Source organism: Ovis aries, chromosome 1 (assembly GCF_016772045.2).
Source record: "Ovis aries strain OAR_USU_Benz2616 breed Rambouillet chromosome 1, ARS-UI_Ramb_v3.0, whole genome shotgun sequence".
In the NCBI taxonomy this organism is placed as follows: domain Eukaryota; kingdom Metazoa; phylum Chordata; class Mammalia; order Artiodactyla; family Bovidae; genus Ovis; species Ovis aries.
In genome coordinates, this window is record NC_056054.1 from 4,327,358 (window position 1) to 4,336,961 (window position 9,604).

At 47.9% G+C, this 9,604-nt stretch overlaps 1 long non-coding RNA gene across 1 annotated transcript; it reads left to right on the forward strand.

The window, feature by feature from the left end:
- Positions 1-4,298: 4,298 nt before the first annotated feature.
- Positions 4,299-8,933, forward strand: LOC121817244 (uncharacterized). Its single transcript, XR_006057071.2, has 2 exons — positions 4,299-7,386; positions 8,691-8,933. It is a non-coding gene; the product is annotated as an uncharacterized LOC121817244 (long non-coding RNA).
- The last annotated feature ends 671 nt before the right edge of the window (positions 8,934-9,604 follow it).

Genomic DNA, 9,604 nt, shown 5'->3' on the forward strand with positions numbered 1-9,604 from the left:
TAAAAGAGGAAGAGACACCCACCAGAGGTCTCTCTCCGCTTGGCCTAGACACAATGCCATGTGGGGACCCGGTAAGAAGGCAGTCGTCTGCCAGCCGGGGAGAGAGACCTTGCCACACACCCAGCCCGCTGACACCTTGACCTGGGACTTCCAACCTCCAGACCTGGGAGAAAATGAGTTTCTGGTGTCGAAGCCTCCAAGTCTGTGGCTTTTTGTTATGGCAGCCCTAGAGTGCAGGACGGTGAGACAACAGAGTGAGGTGATGGGGAATAATGAGTGTTGGGAAGACAAAGCTTTAGCCATGTGGTGAGCAAAGCGCTCTCGGAAAGGTGTGAAAGGCAGTCTCAGGAGGAACCGGGAAACAGATGGCATACCCAAATTAGAATAATCAGGCTGCCGAGATTATTATGTTTCTTTTAAAGAAGGGACTATTCGGTTGACATGGGAAGTTCAGGGGAATGTGGAGAATCCTTCCAGATCTGCCTAAACGTCTACAGCCCTCACCCATGCCTCCCCCTTCTCATCATCCTGACCTTAGTGAGACCTGCTTAGTTGAGCTCTTAACTGGTGCTGTATCTTGTAACCCTTACCACTAGGGCTTCGATTAAGACCCCTCCCCCATGTCTACCCCAAGAGTGCAGAACAGGATTCCTGAGAAGCTGGCCCTGCAAGCATGTTCTTAATTGCATATTCACAGCGTCAATTTCTCTTTTTCTCTCTGCAGGCTCCCTGGGTGGTAAGAAGCAGCCGCATTACTCTACCAGCTTTGTAATCGTTATTGTTGCCATGGTGACTAAGTGCATGGCACTTGGTCTTGCGGCGCTTGCTACCCACCTGCACATCATCCCATCATCGCATAATACGGTCGTCGGGATGCCCTCACGTGCTGTGCGTTAATCATGGCATCAGCGCAGAGGCTGCCCCTGTCGTCACTGCGCACAGGAGCAGCCCAACTCCGGAACTTATCGTGAGGGTCAGCGGGTCTGCTAGTGGGTCCAGGGTTAGTAAGAGACACAGAGAGCACGCACAAATGAGGATAACTCAGAGGGTTTAAAAAATATCCCCCCCCCCCGCAGGTACAAGTGAGGGAGGGGCTTGGGGGGCTCCTAAGGAATGGCACCGTCACCCAGGAGAAATGGTGGAGGGGGACTGACAGAAAGAAAGAGAGGGTCATGCAGGGGTCTTCCATCCCTGGAAGATGCCTTCAGTTATAGGCCAGCCCGCCCGGGAGGGGCAGGCGACTCAATCCCCTTGCAATGTCCTCTTCCTCTCACCCCTCAACTGCCCCCATCCCACAACTGCCCCAGGGGCCCAGGAGCCCACGGTTGAAACCTGTATTAATCATGCTTTTTGTTTTCTATATTTTATGATGCTTCTACCTTTTGAGGCCTCGTGAACCCAGGAAGGAACCTCCCCGTCAGGGTTACCTAATTTCTACAGACAGCGAAACACTTGTCCATCAGCATGCCTTCTCTGTGCAAGGCAACCAGTTCTGATTCACATCCACAAGCCCCTCCATTATCCAGCGTCACACACCAGACCAGTTCCCCCACCATCCCGTAAATTCACCCATAGTTCAGTTCAGTTCAGTCTCTCAGTCGTGTCTGACTCTTTGTGACCCCATGGACTGCAGCACGCCAGGCCTCCCTGTCCATCACCAACTTCCAGAGTTTACCCAAACTCATGTCCACTGAGTCGGTGATGCCATCCAACCATCTCATCCTCTGTTGTCCCCTTCTCCTCCCACCTTCAATCTTTTCCAGCATCAGGGTCTTTTCCAATGAGTCAGCTCTTCGCATCAGGTGGCCAAAGTATGCTGAGTTTCAACTGCAGCATCTGTCCTTCCAACGAATATCAGGACTGATTTCCTTTAGGATGGACTGGTTGGATCTCCTTGCTGTCCAAGGGACTCTCAAGAGTCTTCTCCAACACCACAGTTCAAAGGTATCAATTCTTCAGCATTCAGCTTTCTTTACAGTCCAACACTCACATCCATACAAGACTACTGGAAAAATCATAGCCTTGACTAGACGGACCTTTGTTGACAAAGTAATGTCTTTGCTTTTTAACATGCTGTCTAAGTTGGTCATAACTTTCCTTCCAAGGAGTAAACGTCTTTTAATTTCATGGCTGCAGTCACCATCTACAGTGATTTTGGAGCCCCCCAAAATAAAGTCAGCCACTGTTTCCACTGTTTCCCCATCGATTTGCCATGAAAAAAACATGGTCCACTGGAGAAGGGAATGGCAAACCACTTCAGTATTCTTGCCTTGAGAACCCCAAGAACAATATGAAAAGGCAAATTCATCCATAATCATGTATCAAACAACTAGAGACCATCTTTCCAACCCAGAGCCCGCCAAAATTGTTCAGACTGTCAAACCTTCAGCCTGCCCAGCCTGTCCACCTCCCTCCTCCATTCTTTCCCCAAAACCATGCTAGACTCTCCCCCCACCCCCAACTCCTGACTGACCCTGTGCTTCCCCGTGTGGCCCTGCATGGCGTGATGCATCCACTCATCTCAGGAACCATTAGGGGTGCACTCTCTTTCAAGGCAGTTGTCTCCACGTCTGTCATCTTATCATCCCTAATACATCAAATTCCGGACACAGTTTTAAAGCCAGCCCACATGTGTCAGCCTTCAAGGGCAGAGAGCAGGGGAAGACTGTGGACAGCTGCTCGAAGGTACCCGTGAGAGTCCCAGGACTTTTGAGTTCTTCTCCTAAAGACTAGATTGCCAAACTTGCAGAGTTCTCTGAGTCAGGGACACTCCAGGCATGAGAAACAGCCAACGCAAAGGCTGCTTCCAGCCTTCGGAAGGTGGCCAGCCCCCAGCGAGCCCCAATGCCACGGCCAGATAGTGTCTCGTGTCCTGGGAGTGCTAACCCCTCACTGTCCTATTAATGGGCTCCCCAGGGCCTTGCTGTTCCCTCTCTCCACTGCCAGCGTCTCTCTCAGCTTTGACCGTCCAGAGCATCCAGCGCAGTAGAGCTAAGGCCTGTTGAGTTCCGAGTCCTCTCTTAGCTCCTTCTTCCACAGGGAGTGACCTTTGTCTCTTGATTCTAACAGCTCTTGTGTATTTACTGAATGCACCCCAGGGCTGAGAATTTGGCAGGAATTATCTTGTTCCACCCCAGTGCAAACTCAACAGGAAGGGGTTATAGCCCCATCTTCAGATGGTTGAAATGGGGAACCCTCCAAACCCCATGCTGCCATCCGTACCTGCTGACCTGCGCTGCCTCACTGATGACCCCCAAGGGCTGCGAAACTCAGTGCTTGAGACCAAAACAGGATGGATGTAGCAGACTCAGAAGAGCTTCTGAATCAAACTTCCTAAAGTGGCAAAGGACTTTTTTTCCGATTCTGGGTTAAAGGGTGGAAGGGGAAGATGAAGCCCTCCAGATAGCATCCCCAGTCCCTTGGACTGACTCCAGGTAGCAGAGATGGGTGGGGCGGGGGTGGGGCGGAGGTGGAGTGTGGGGTGGAGGGAGTGTCTCTGGGAGACCTGCCTTCTTTGAAGCCTTGAGTTTTTATCATAGACCATGATAGACAAGTCAGCTACAATTGAGCGACTGAGTGTGTAACACAACAGTGTATAACAGAACTGACACTGGGCGTATTCTTTCCTTCGCTATTGCCACTGGTGTCTTTGCATTTTAATGGGCCCTTGGTGCATTTCCATGCTCTGGACCACTCAAAAATCCCCAGTAGAAGGCAGAAAGCAGATGTTTTCCATGTGAAATTCCGCAGGATGGTCCCTTTAGCGTGAGAGCTGCCTGGCATGCTCCATTGTCCCCAGTCAACCACGCCCTGACTAGACAGGGATTTCCACCTCTAATCACAAAAGTGCTTTCTAGCATCAATGTTTCCTACAAAAACCGGGATGTTAATCTGATGAAGGAAGAGCTACTTTATCTTTCATTGGCAGGACCTTGCCTCCTCCCTTTCCCCATTTTCAAGCAAACCCTGAGAACTGTGATATTAAGACAGGAATGTTCTGAACCCACCTGTCACCTGCGAACATATGCAAGCCTCCTCAGATCCAGCCCACCTCCTCCCCACCCTTTCTCCTGTCCCACAGGAATAAACCCACTTGTGATGAACCCCAGAGCAGTGGGTTGTGTGAGCACGTGCTCTGAGGATACTGAGGAAATTGATGTGACTCTGATATACCCAGTTTCCCCATCTTGCCTCCTTCCCTGTGTCCGGCCTAAGACAGGCATTTCACATGCTAATCTAAGCTGGCACAGAGAAGGCCTCTTGCTGGGCTGATCTCTGATCCGTCCTAACAGATACTATAGGCTGCTGTACCTGCTTTCCAATTATTACTATGATCCGTGCTAATTACATCTACTCACTGCCTCCCTCCCTCCCATCTCGGACCCCTGGGGGGTTGTTCAACCCCATCCCCATTCAACTCTCATCCCCTGATTGCTAATCTGTGGTCCCCAGGAGAGGGTCTCCAAGCAGGAGCTTTCCCTCTCTCTCTCTTCTTTCTACCTCTGTTGGGCTTTGCATGCTTCAAAGGTCAAGCGGTCCTATGGGCTGGTTTTCGTTTTCTGGGGCCAGATTCTACTGTGCAGAGCTCTGTGGGAGGACTCCTGTCTGCGAGATGAAAACTTGGCTTAATATCTGAAGAAAGAAAAATCCAGAAAGCCTGGGCTCTTAAGGGGGATATTGGGAATCTCAAACTCATCTGTTCACTCATTTGTAACGAAGAAACCTGTCGGTTACCTGGGCAAGAGCCAGGGCTGGTTTTCTGCTGAGTTGGAGGTTGAACCCCCTGGGGGACACAGCCAATGTTTGCCAGAAGTGACGATATGTGCCCTTCTGCCTTGGCGGAGAGAAGGCTCACACATTTAGGGCCAGACCTCTTTCCGGATGTGGGGAAAGGGACGGGGACAATGGGAAATGGGTGACTGGGGGCCGTGTCCTCAGGGCTGACTAGGGCTGGTATGGTCTCTAATTTAGCCCAAGCAAGGAAGAAGCTTCCAGATTTAGCAAATAAAAACAAAGGATGCCAGTTACTTTGGAGCTTCAGATGTCGTTTAGTTGCTAACTTGTGTCCAACTCTCTGCGACCCCACTGCAACACGCCAGGCTCCTCTGCCCACCACTATCTCCCCAAATTTTCTCAGACTCATACCCATTGAATCAGTGATGTTATCTAACCACCTTATCCTCTGTCTCCGCCTTCTCCTCCTCTTTCCCAGTATCAGGGTCTTTTCCAATGAGCCGGCTCTCCGCATCAGGTGGCCAAAGTATCATGTTTCAGCATCAGTCTTCCCAGTGAATATGCAGGGTTGATTTCCTTTAGGATGGACTGGTGGAAAGTTCTGACATAACATGGTCCACTAGTGAAGGGAATGGCAAACCACCCCAGAATTCTTGCCTTAAGAATCCCATGAACAGTATGAACTTCAGAAAGATATGACTAACTCTTTAGCAGAAAAATGTCCCAGGAATCTGAAATTCAAAATTTCCCAGGCATCCTGGGTTTGTCTGGCAAACCAGAAGTGGCTGTGCACCGTCCTTCTGGGGAGGTTAGGTCCTGGGGTGGGACCAGGTGCAGAGGCCCAAGTTCAGAGGCAGCCAGGCGGGGTGAGAGGCAGAAAGGAACTGGGAATTAGGTCTAAGTGGGAGTGAGTCTACAGCAGTGTAGCTGACACCAGGACAAAGCACTTGGAACAAAGGAAAGTCGGATGGCAGGGCCACTGAGATGGGCTTTGCAAGTTTGACACCTGTTCTTTGTTTGGGGCTATTTTTGGCTGTTATGGGCTTCCCTGGTGGCTCAGCTGGTAAAGAATCCGCCTGCAGTGTGGGAGACCCTAGTTCAGTCCCTGGGTTGGGAAGATCCCCTGGAGAAGGGAAAAGCTACCCATTCCAGTATTCTGGCCTGGAGAATTCCATGCACTACAGTCCATGGGGTCACAGAGTCGGACACAACTGAGTGACTTTCACTTTCACTTGGCTGTTATAGGAAATAATGATTCTAATTTCTGAGTCACTGGGAATCTATCTCAGAAAGTGTAGAAGGAGATAAGCAAAGGTTATCTGTTGGTCCTTTAGAGAAAGAGAGCATGTTTCATCCTTTTTATATGGAAGTGCTCTGAATAAGGGCTAAATGCAGGACAGGGTCCCAAGGGCAGATCTCTCCCTGCATCGCTTGCCTAGCACCTGGTATATATTTTGAATAAATACTGACATCAAACACTCATCCAGAGACACACACACATGGCAGTGCGTGTGCGTATGTGGATTATGAGTGCTGGAGACGGAGCACTTGTTCTGGAGAAGGACCACAAGGAGACGAAATCAGTCAGTCCTAAAGGAAATCAACCCTGAATAGTCACTGGCAGCAACGATGCTGATGCTTCAATACATTGGCCACCTGATGCAAAGAGCCTACTCATTTGAAAAGACTCTGATGCTGGGAAAGAAATGAAGGCAGGAGGAGAAGGGAGTGATAGAGGATGAGGTGATTAGATGGCATCACAGACTCACTGGACATGAATCTGAGCAAACTCCGGGAGACGGTGAAGGACAGGGCAGCCTGGAGTGCTGCAGTCCATGGGGTCTCAAAGAGTCAGACACGACTTAGCGACTAAACAACAGCAAAATCCTCATAGCAACCCTGTGAGACGGGAGCCTTTATCACATTCATTTCACAGATGAGGGATTGGAAGTGGAGGCCCAGGTAGCCCAGCAGCCTGCTGGTGAATCAGCCAAGGGCCAGGATTCAGACCCATCCTTCTTGGCCCCTGTTCTTAGCCACCATGCTCTGTGGCCGCCCCCAGGGACAGGTCATGGGAAACACTTGTCAGGGTTGGTGAAAATGAACCAATAGACTCAAAACTGGGGAGACTTCTAGAGCAGCCTCCTGTCTCCTACCACTCCCCTCACACATCCCCGGCCCCTGATCCCCAGTGTATGTCTGAGCTATGCTGGTGGTGTTAGCCATCCCAGGCTTCTAGGCACTTCTGCCCCTGTTCCCTCTCCTAGACAGACAAGCATCTCAAGGGCACATGGACCCCGCTGAAGGCTCAGGTCAGTTCCCATGGGCTCACTCCCAGGCAGAAACCCATGAGTCATGCCCTTACAAGGGGACAGAAGGAAAGCCTGGAGCTGCTGAGGCTTTTTTTCTCAGCATAAGAGTGCCCAGACCCACTGGACTTTTGCTGAGAACACCAGTTAAGGGCATTCTGCCTCATCTTTTGAACTTTCAGGGGTCAAGTGTCATGCTCTTTACATAGATGGGATAACTCTGACCAGACTGGATCACGTAGCAATGCCAGACTCCGCCCCAGAAACCATTCCAAGGGCGAGCGCTGTGCCATGCTTTGCCTGTGGGACAGCGGGAGCGCCACTTCCTGCACTTTTCTACCAGGTGGGAAAATAGCTGTCATAGTTCCTACTGGAAAATGAATATATTTAGCGTTTGTTAAATTTAGACTTCTCAGTGTTTCTCTGTCTCTAAACAACTACACACAAATAAGATGCAATATTTCTAACTCAAAATAAACAGAGCAAATAGTTTCCCAGATACGGCAGTCCCTGCATGAGAGAGTGCTTGCTGGCCACTGGCTCTGCTCCGTTCTCACACTGGGCTGAACCGGGTCAAGGGTCGCCCTGTGACCCGGATGCACAGAGACGGCCAGGATGACGAAGTCGCTGCTTCTGTATGGACCCGTCGGACCGGTCTCTGTTGTGATGTGGTGCAGCCCTTACCAGTCCTGGGTTTCTCTGTATCGAATGCCATGTTATGGAATGGGGATTTTCTAGATCAGGTTTGCCCCAGATTGACAGAATCAGGAGCTCTCAGGATTAGACAGGGTTGGAGCCTCTTGATACGGCCAACCTCCCCAAGGGAGCATCTTGAGGTCAGTTCTGGAATGAGGGTGACCTTTGCCAAGGAGACTGTTTCAATTCCAGGCAACTTCTTGGTGCCCTTTGGCAATAAATTGGCTCCTCTGTGCCTCCTGGTGAATTTCACATTCATTTCCATCCACTGCTCCAGTCTCTGCCCTCTAGGTCCTCAGAGAACCTCTGTCCACAACAGACGTATCAAAGTATTTGAAGATAGTTATCCGGTCACCCAAGTGAAAGAGTGCTAACTTCTCCTCTTACCTGGACAGCCTTTTAAGTAATTGTTGAAAGGATGAATTATTCAACATGGTGATGAAGTAATTGGTTTACTGCTGAGGCTACATCTTTATCTCAGCTGATGAGTCAAATACATTCCAGTTGAATTAAAGCTAGATTCTTTTTAAATGGAATCATAAAATAATGAAAAAAAAATTAAAGTTAGTAAAAACTGCCTTGGCCTTTCTGAGCATAAAACCAAAATTAGAATACCCAAAGAATGTTCTCTGATTTTTCAAACCTAAAAACCAGAAGTATGCATATGCTAAAATAACCCATAAAAAGTAATAGTAGGACACACATTGGGAATGCTCTTTAGCAACTAAGAGAAATGACTGGACTCCTTACTACAATAGGAGCCTTCTCAAAACAATCTAAAAATGCAGGCATGAATCAATTGCTTACAGAACAATAAATTCACACGAGAAGTAAGCTGTGAAAATAGTTAATTTTGTCAGCAAACAAAATTCAAACTTAAAAATTGATGCATTTTCTTCTTATTCGATTGGGAAAGATAAAAGACTTCTATAATGCCTTCTCTGGCTTCAGGTCTGGGAAACTCCAACTGTGTGGAATGACATGATTCTGAGGATAAATGTGTGGAAATGAACCAAGAGAACAAATTTCACCATGAATCCTGCTGCTGCACTTTATTCTAAGGACTCTGCTGAGAATGTTGGCGAAAGGCTTGACTCAAGGCTGATTGATTAGACTTTTAAAACAAGAGTCAAGGCTGTAAGTTGACTGTCTTAAAATGTGGAATTAAGAGAAATAAACTTTGATTCCAAACAATGCCTTGTGACCTATTAAATGAAAAAGAGGTTAAAGTCTGATATCCAGTACAAACTCTGTCACTGTTATTTAAATAAGCATGATCTGTTGTATCCTTGTATATGTGAATAGAAATAATTTTGGAAAGACATTATCATACTAGACTATCTATAGAAGATGGAATTACAGATGGCTATTTAATTCCATAACTTATTTCCATAAAATAAGCTTATATTTTTTATTTTTCTAAAAGTAAAAAAAAAAGGAGGTAGCAATTAAGAGCTGTTATATCAATAAAATAATAGAAAATCCACATACCCAGCTCTGGCGTGGCTGTTGTGAAACAATCATCAGTTCACTTCAGTTGCTCAGTCGTGTCTGACTCTTTGCAACCCCATGGACTGCAGCACACCAGGCCTCCCTATCCACTACCACCTCCTGGAGTTTACTCAAACTCATGTCCATTGAGTTGGTGAAACAGTCATACTCTTGGATAATTTATGAAAATATAAAGTGGTGGGAATATTTTTGAAAGTCATTAAGGCATTGACTGAGAACCACATAAATATTCCTCCCTTTTGACTGAATAGTTGCCACTCTAGAAATAATTCAAAAGAACAAAACTGCTCCAGATAAGTATTCAGCACAGTATTACACACTCATGTGGGAAAAGAGTAATTCCACAATAAGAA